Below are 8,927 nucleotides of genomic sequence, written 5' to 3' on the forward strand. Positions count from 1 at the left end.
AGTGAGTTAGTTAGTTAGTTATTAGTGAGTGAGTGAGTTAGTTAGTTAGTTAGTTAGTTAGTTATTAGTGAGTGAGTGAGTGAGTTAGTTAGTTAGTTATTAGTGAGTGAGTGAGTGAGTTAGTTAGTTAGTTAATTAATTATTAGTGAGTTAGTTAGTTAGTTAGTTAATTAATTATTAGTGAGTGAGTGAGTTAGTTAATTATTAGTGAGTGAGTTAGTTACTTAATTAATTATTAGTGAGTGAGTGAGTTAGTTACTTAGTTAGTTAGTTAATTATTAGTGAGTGAGTGAGTTAGTTAGTTAGTTATTAGTGAGTGAGTGAGTAAGTTAGTTAATTAATTATTAGTGAGTGAGTGAGTTAGTTAATTAATTATTAGTGAGTGAGTGAGTTAGTTAGTTAGTTAGTTAATTATTAGTGAGTGAGTTAGTTAGTTAGTTAGTTATTAGTGAGTGAGTGAGTAAGTTAGTTAATTAATTATTAGTGAGTGAGTGAGTGAGTGAGTGAGTGAGTTAGTTAGTTAGTTAGTTAATTAGTTATAAGTGAGTGAGTGAGTGAGTGAGTGAGTGAGTGAGTGAGTGAGTGAGTGAGTGAGTGAGTGAGTGAGTTAGTTAGTTAGTTAGTTAGTTAGTCCAAACATGTGGGGTCATGTGATGAAAAACTGGACAGAAAAAGTCAAATTCAAAATTCTTTCTTTTTAAAAATCTTTCGTTTATTGCATTTTATAAACACTGATAATGTCACTCTTGCTGCCCATAAACCTTTATTAACATTATAGATTGAAAAATTTAGAGGAAACAAAAACACTAGATGACACCGTATAATATTCCATATAATATAATATAACATAACAGAGTGTTTTAGATGTAGGCTTAATACTCTTCTATCCTGTCTTTAAAAGATATTTAAATACATTATATAAATTTAAATTAGCTTTCCTTATCACCAAAGTAAGTTCATTCTTCAGACTGTAGTCATACTTTTTTTTTAATACAACTTTATTTATGAAGTTTGGATCCAACATATAAACATAAACAAGAGAACACCCTAAATAGAGAGCAATGAAGGAAATTCAGGAAGAGGAATAAACAGAATAAACAAAATGACAAGCCAACAGGTGGTAATACAAATTATTAAAAAAAAAAAAGATAATCTAACATTAAGTGAAATATAGAAATTTGACATCTATTGATGAATAACAAGTAAATCAATACCCAGATATACTAAAGGGGAAAAAAAAGATACATAAATAAATGAATGATGATCCAATGCATGAGCATCATTAACAGCCGCCAACAGGGCAACCAGGTGGGCATCAATCAGCAGGCATCAGACTCAACTCCTTTACAAATTCAAGAAATGGAAACCATACTTTTGTGAATTTGTCTCAGTGTATGTCTAATTTTCTCTAGTTGGAGCAGAGACAGCAACTCATGTACCCATCTTCTAAAGGGAGGGGGGGGGATGAGTCTGAATGCGATGAGGCTACTAAATGCTCCTGCTTTCTTCTGTGCATTTGTGGCATGAGTTTCCATAGGCATCAACCCAAAAATGGCAGTGAGTGGGTTGGGCTTAAGAGTCGTATGACACAAAGCAGAGAGGCAGTCAAATACTGCGGATATTGTAATCATACTTTAAGTTGACATTCTGTTATAATAGGCAAACAAATGCATTATTTTACAATACCTCATAGACTTGCCTCTGCTGTTCCTTTTGTATAACAAGATATGGTGGTTAACATTTGGCTAAGTTAAAAGTTTCCATTGCTTACTTTTACATTTATAAACAAACCATGCAAAAGTGCTTCATCTGTGATTAAAAAAGCACATTGTAATATCATAAATGAGAGGAATAAACTCACTGTGTAACAGAAAACACGTTATGATCCAATCATGTAACTGGTGCCTGTATTGATGACTGCCTCATATATTGTAAACAACAGCAGTGATTAGCAAAATGAAAGCTTGCAGATTGGCAGTAATATCCCCGGAGATCTGTAATGGAAAGTGACTCCCACAGTACTGCTAATTAAGGCAATCACTATCTGTGCGTGTGTGTCTGACAGTGTGTTTAATGGTGTATGTTTTTGCACCGATTATCAGTAAGAGAGTACATAAAGGGATGTTTTACTGTCTCTTCATGATATCATAGTGAAATGTAAAGCTGTTATGAATTTTAGTTTCATTTAAATATGCATTCAAAATGTTGTACATCGTTCCTTCATTGCATGGCAGGCTATATTCACATGACATTTCTCTAACCGGTGATCTTGTGTATTAATGAATAGGTGAACTATAGTCTTCCCAGCAGACCGAGGACATCAGTGATTCAGAGTAGAAAGCCACAGCTTTCACCTCTTGAATAAAGTATGTGCTAAGCTGTGCAGCTGCAGGTCCTCTGCTGCCCTCTTGTGGAAATGTAGGAAACTGACTTTTCCAGCACAGAGTCATTTGCACTTTTTCGATTTGTCTGTGGACAATACTGTTGCATCTTTTATGTGAAATCAATTGGAGCTACATCACCTTTATACAGAAACAAAGGTTAATAAATCTCTTCTGGAGACAGATAACAATGACTGGATTATTAGCTCATGTTTGTCTGGGATGAGGGGTGTTTCTCCCCTGCTATCTTTTACCGTGTCTTCTTATTGCCTTGATATTGTGTAGCACAATATTTTAGATATTCATGTTATAATTTGTGATTTAATTGCTTCTTACTTTTATAATTAGCTGTAGTATTTTGTCAGTACCAGAGCTGACCAGTAAGAGGAGCCATGATTCTGTATCAACGTGCCACAAATATTGTAAGTCTGTCTCCTTCACAGTGAAATACATCATGACCTTAAAATATTTTCTGATATATTCTTTTGGTTGAAATGAGTGACTCTGCAGCAGGCAACAAGGATTCAGACACTCTGCACTTCACAAGTTTTTATTTTTTATTTATTGCTTTTTGTTTGTTTGTTTGTTTGTTTTTAATGATGTTTTAATGATGAATGTTTTTACTATCTGTAAGGTGACATTTGGTGACATGAAAGGCGCCCCAAATAAGATATGTTATTATTATTATTATTATTATTATTATTATTATTATTATTATTATTATTATTATTATTATTATTATTATTATTATTATTATTGTTATCATTATTTTTATCATTATTATTATTATTATTATTATTATTATTATTATTATTATTATTATTATTATTATTATTATTATTATTATCTATCAGATCAGCTGTAACTAATTTTGAAATGAACACTGAACATGATGTCAAACTTATCTAGGAAAGTCAGTGGGTAGACTCTGCAGAGAAGCAGAATATTCTGCCCCTTGGTGGTTCAGGGTTTTTCTGGTTGACACATTCATCTGCTGCTGTGCAAAGGTGAAAACCAGGAGTCTGCACTGAACAAGTTATCCTGCCACAAATAAATGTCCAAGCTAGGTCAAATAATTTTAAATGATTAAGATCAGATAGAATAAGATGATACTGTATTGATCACCGGGGAAAATTTGGTTGTTGCAGCAACAAAGACATAGCACAAATCAAAAACAAGTTTGAATAAGTAAAAACAAAATGAAAATAGATACGTAAAGATAGAGTAAAAATGTAAGGTATATACAAATGTAACACATTGTGTAAATAGTTATAATTACAGGCAGTACACAAATATTATTCTGTAGCAACAGGTTGACATGGTGAGATTATGGTTTGGTTATGACAGATTGTAAGCAATATAAATAAATAAATAAATAAATAAATATGGGTATGTTATGTGACTGCATGAAGATAAAGAGAAAAAGTGAAAAGTAAAAAAAGTACTATATAATAGTACCATGATCAGTTGCAATAAACAATAATAATATAATATAACATTGTATAATATAATAATACTTTATATAATTTTAAAATAATAGTAATAATGTGTGTGAATACTATAATATATATTACAGTGGTCATTATTTGAACCATGAGATTTAGACTAAATTTAGACTGCTATCAAGCAAATACCTTGATGATTGTGCAGAAAAAAGATTGTCCCTCCAGCTGTGTCAGTATATTTTTCTACATATATGCATAATGAAATATAATACACACATAGAATAATTATTTGTACACTGGTTTTTGAGCAGAGCTTAATTCAAAATATCTGCATACAAACATGCTCATGTTTTGTGTGTAAGTGATTGTGTGCATCCTGGCATAGGTTAGATAGATGCCAAAAGGTTTTGGTTTTACTGGATTTTATCCTTAAATAACAAGTCATGACTACTTTCAAACTATTTTTTAAAGTAACACAAGGTTAGATGTATTTCTTATAAAAAGAAATCCAGGGTACAAAAACATTTCTGTGATAGTTCATTCAAGAACCACATAATACATGTTAAGAGTCATACATTTGTTTTAAATGTTAAGAGAGACAAGCAGATGTGTTCAAGTAACTCTGCTTCAAGGTTACAAACAGAGACCAAACCAAAGATTTCCTGCTCAGTGTGTTTAGTGTCCATTTAAATCCACCAACATCTCTGCTTTTCCCTCTTTTCTTGTATATTTATATCAGGAGGAAGCACACACCTGGTGTTTGAGACAGTGCCACTGACTAAAGAAAAAGACATGAAAGTAGAAAGTGGGACCACAAGGTTCCACCATTTATTGTTATCCGTGATAATAAGTATTCAAGTTATTTCTTGTTTGTGCAGAAATAATGTTTATGAGAAGAAGCATAGTTAAACACCAACTAATAACTGATACAGTTCATCAGGCAAAAATCTAAATACATACAATGGCAAAAACCATATTAGTTTCCTTACATAAGAAATCAACAAATGTTTACAGACTCTTAACTAAATGAGGAAGTATCTATGCTACAACAAGTGACTTTTATTGATAAAGTGCACTATTGGTTTAACTGGAATAATAGAATAGAATGCCTTTATTGTCATTGCAACGAAAAATAAGAGCAGGTTGACATCAGATGTTGTTAGTGTGTGCTTTCAACAAAAAAAATCACATGTGAGTAATGCAAAAAGCATTTCTTTTTTAACTTTTCAAAGTCTACACTGAAGCATACACAGCTAATATCATAAGAGTACTTAATTTATTACTGGAGTTGCACAGAAAATTCTCTCATTTGTACAGATGTGCACTGCTGCAGCTCTCTCAATGTGAGTCAAGCTAGACTTAGCCAGGTAACCCAGACCCAGACACACCTGTTTAAACTGTCTCTACCTGTCAGGCTGGTGAAATTGAGAAGGATTTCAAATGCTCCAATAAAACACCGCAATCAAAGCAGACATTTCACCAGCACTAATATACAGCCCAAGTTTTAAAATAACAATTAGTGCAGAAATAGAGGAGGGGTGATTATAAATTCCTTTCAGGAAGGGTCTTGGCAGTATAAGCTGGGAGGTGGTGGGGAGATGTCGGGGAGTCATGCAGCTCAGAGATGGGGGGGCAGCAGTTTTTGCAATCAGTGTTAAATAGAGCAGTTTTGTGCCTGTGTGATTGTCAAGTGGGCCATTACTGGTTGATAAGAGCACTTTTTCCTTATGTGGCTCTGATTGGGCTGAGCATGCTGCTCCCTCTCACACGCTGTCCCAATGCAATCAGGCCCCTCTTTTACTGCTCTGCCATTTTCACTGCTGTGATTTCCACCCAATCCTCCATCGGCCCCCAGCCAACGCAACTCCCCCTCTCCCCAACCCTCCTCATCCCCTTCTTCAGCACCCCACCTCCCCCTTCAGATGAGTACCCATTTACAGCAAGGAGAAAAGGTCATGCCAAACTCGTTGTGTCAATTGTAAACCACCCCAATTCTTGCTGATTTCAATGAAATAAATGAGGAGGTGCAGCCCCCAAAGAAAGCAAAGGTCCATGTGGAAGTGAGAAATTAGGAGATGTTCTCAGAGGCTTGCCGGGGCCAAACGCTCAGCGCTTCTGCTGACCAGAATCTTCAACATTCCTTTTTCTTACTGTATGTAGACATCCCATGTATCCTTTTAAATGTTCTTCTAAAAGTTACAAAAATATAATAGAATGCATAGCGGTGCAAACTTTGCACAGAGAAGTCCAACAATTTACTGCAATGAACCAAAAAGTTAAAAAAGTATGAGTTAATATCCTTAATATGTCTGTTGTCTTAAGATGAAACATTACGCATTCTAGGTTTATGGATTAATTAGAAATAATCTGTCAAAGAGACAGGTGACACTCAACGTCTTCCTATACAATCTGTCATGTTTTAATGTTATAACTCCTCTTTCCTCACAGAATCCACTAGTTTGAACATTAAAATGATGAATTATGATATCTTTATATTTCAGTACGTTGAATATTAATTCAGCCCTACCTGTTTTATATTTTGTATGTCACTTTGTTTTTGCTTTCCTTAAAACCTGTTCAAGCGTAACATTTGCAGAACTTTTGAACTGGTTAGTTTCTTTGCCACAAACACTTCTCTCAAACTTGATGAAGTTTACAAAATTCAGAAATTACTATATTAAGCCTAAATAATAAAAATTATGCATTATTATTTTATAAGGGTTTCCGCTGAAGTACATCACAGCAAAATAAATTAAACAAGGAAATTTTACTGTAGTGTAAGGTCTTAAAGCTCCTGTTAGGAACTTTCAGTTATCTCGATTCTGGTGCCCCCTGTGGACAAAGTAATACCTCTGATCTCTGCTGATTTTGGCCTGTACATGTGTAAGTAGTGTTCTCTGATGAAAGATCTCATCCTTCGCTCTTCTAACAGTGAAACACAAAACTCTGTGAATAACTGTGGACAAAGTACTTAAAGGGTAAACACCCTTTAATAACTAAAATAGCGTGCTTTCAACTGTCTAGTCTAACACCTACCCCCTTGTAGCAGTTACAGACATTGAAAATATGATGTAGGAATTGTCACTCTTGGCGTTAATGGTCTTGTTTGCTTCTTTAGGTCACAAAAGGGGCCTCATTGTTCATTTTAGTCTGTTTCGCAACTAGTTAAAAAATAAAAAAAACGTCACAGGAGCTTTAATTAATATTTTTGAACTGGACCTGTCACGATCCCATCTTTGAAATTAGAGTTAAGAAAAGTTCTTCCTAGTCATTTTGAGGATGTAATTTTAATATTGCTCTAGAAGAATTCTGTAGTGAATAAGAGGTGGGAGATTTTTTTAACCGACCAACAATAACTGGAAAAGCAGCTTTGTCACATGTGTTGTTAATCCTCTTGGATGTGCTATTCTCCAGTAATGCACATCAACTTGTTTTGTATACACATTGTGATCACTGAACCCTGCCTCTCACACCTAATGATGGAGTATTTATAGAGCACTGTACATACAGCAGCAGCCTCTTACACTTAGCACTCACTCATGTCAGACACACACAGTCTGACATACAGCAGCCGGGCAGAAGAACGAGTTTAGAGGTGCGCTGACAGATGAGACGCTGTTTTTGTCTGGTCCACATCACGCAAAACATTTCGTAAGTCAGCCATGCAATGTGGAAAACGAAAACATGCAACTGTTACACTCTCAGATTGACATCTTTCCCAACTTCGGTGCACTTATCAGGTTTTCTGCAGATGGGGCAGGGAAGTGATAAAGACTTTCATGTCTGAGACAGGATTTTTATTCTCATGACACCACACTTCACAGATTTAATGTGTTTTGCTTGCATCACATCCCTCCTCTGACCTCTGACCTCCTCATCTGAGATTATCCCAAAGAAAGCAGACTTCTTTGTACTTTGAAGTGCTGCAGTGCTCGAAGAATTTTTGCAGAAACAAGGATTCATAGAGGAGTGGTTGTCTCAGAGGCTGCTGCGTTGAACTCTCTGCTCCACAGCATGACATGTTTGATATGTTTTATCTGATAAAGAGCATTCAGCTCCACCAGCTGGAACAGGACACATCTCGATGGAGGCACGCTAACTCCTTTATCTCTCTGCGATGGTGCGATACAGACGCAGGCTCATGCCACTGCAGGTCGGACTGTTATCCAGAGGAGAAGAAAATGGCTTTCCTCACTGTTTGTGTGTGTGTGGCGGTGAGAACAGAAAGGTGTGTGGAGGATGACGATGGGTGGGATTGCTTGAGCGACTGGGTTGAATAAATGTGTTAACAAGGGTAAAGGATACCAGAGAGCAACTGTTAGGTTTGTTTGTCAGATCTCTGTGTTTCTAATTCCTTTAAGGTATATGCACTTCCTCGTCAAAAGATAAAAGTGTTACTGTCTCTACAGTTGATATAATTTGCATACAGACTTAAAGGCAGGTGGTTTGTCTACTACTCTGCTATGAGCAAAATCCTGCAATGAAACTGACGAAGCATAACATACAGACTTCCACATTTCATCAAGAATATTCCCACTGAGATACAAAATCTTTTTGCATAAAGGGAGTCCTGGCTAAGGCAGCAATATGATCTGCACGTCATATAATCCTTAATCCCTGTTTTTAAATCTGTACAGCTATACAATGCTCCTTGTTAAAGTGACCTTGTTCAGGTGAAGACCAGGGAGCAAATGCATTGAAACGTTTCAACCAAAGACAAGAATGGCTTAGTGGCATTCAATTAAAGCCAGTGTTGAAACAGACTGACATTAATGCATCTGATTCTGTGAGACCTTCAAAAGCATGAGACCATCAGGAACAAGACTGATGATTTATATATGGTCATTTTTAATGCATGTTGCAGCTGCAGCCAGGTCTGTGTGAGACCAGCTGATTGACAGCTAGCAAACTAGAAGTGCCTTTGTTTACATTTTCTGCAACAAAGATCCAAACAAGTGGAACGGCTCACAGTTAAAATACAGCAAGAGGAAGAGAATTTGACATACACATGAAGAAGACACGAACAGCAAAAAGATAAGTCATACCTCTCTATCAGCAGGGACAACCACAGATTGAAAGCTCCTCACAGAAGCTCTGAGTA

This window comes from Notolabrus celidotus, chromosome 2 (assembly GCF_009762535.1).
Source record: "Notolabrus celidotus isolate fNotCel1 chromosome 2, fNotCel1.pri, whole genome shotgun sequence".
NCBI lineage: Eukaryota > Metazoa > Chordata > Actinopteri > Labriformes > Labridae > Notolabrus > Notolabrus celidotus.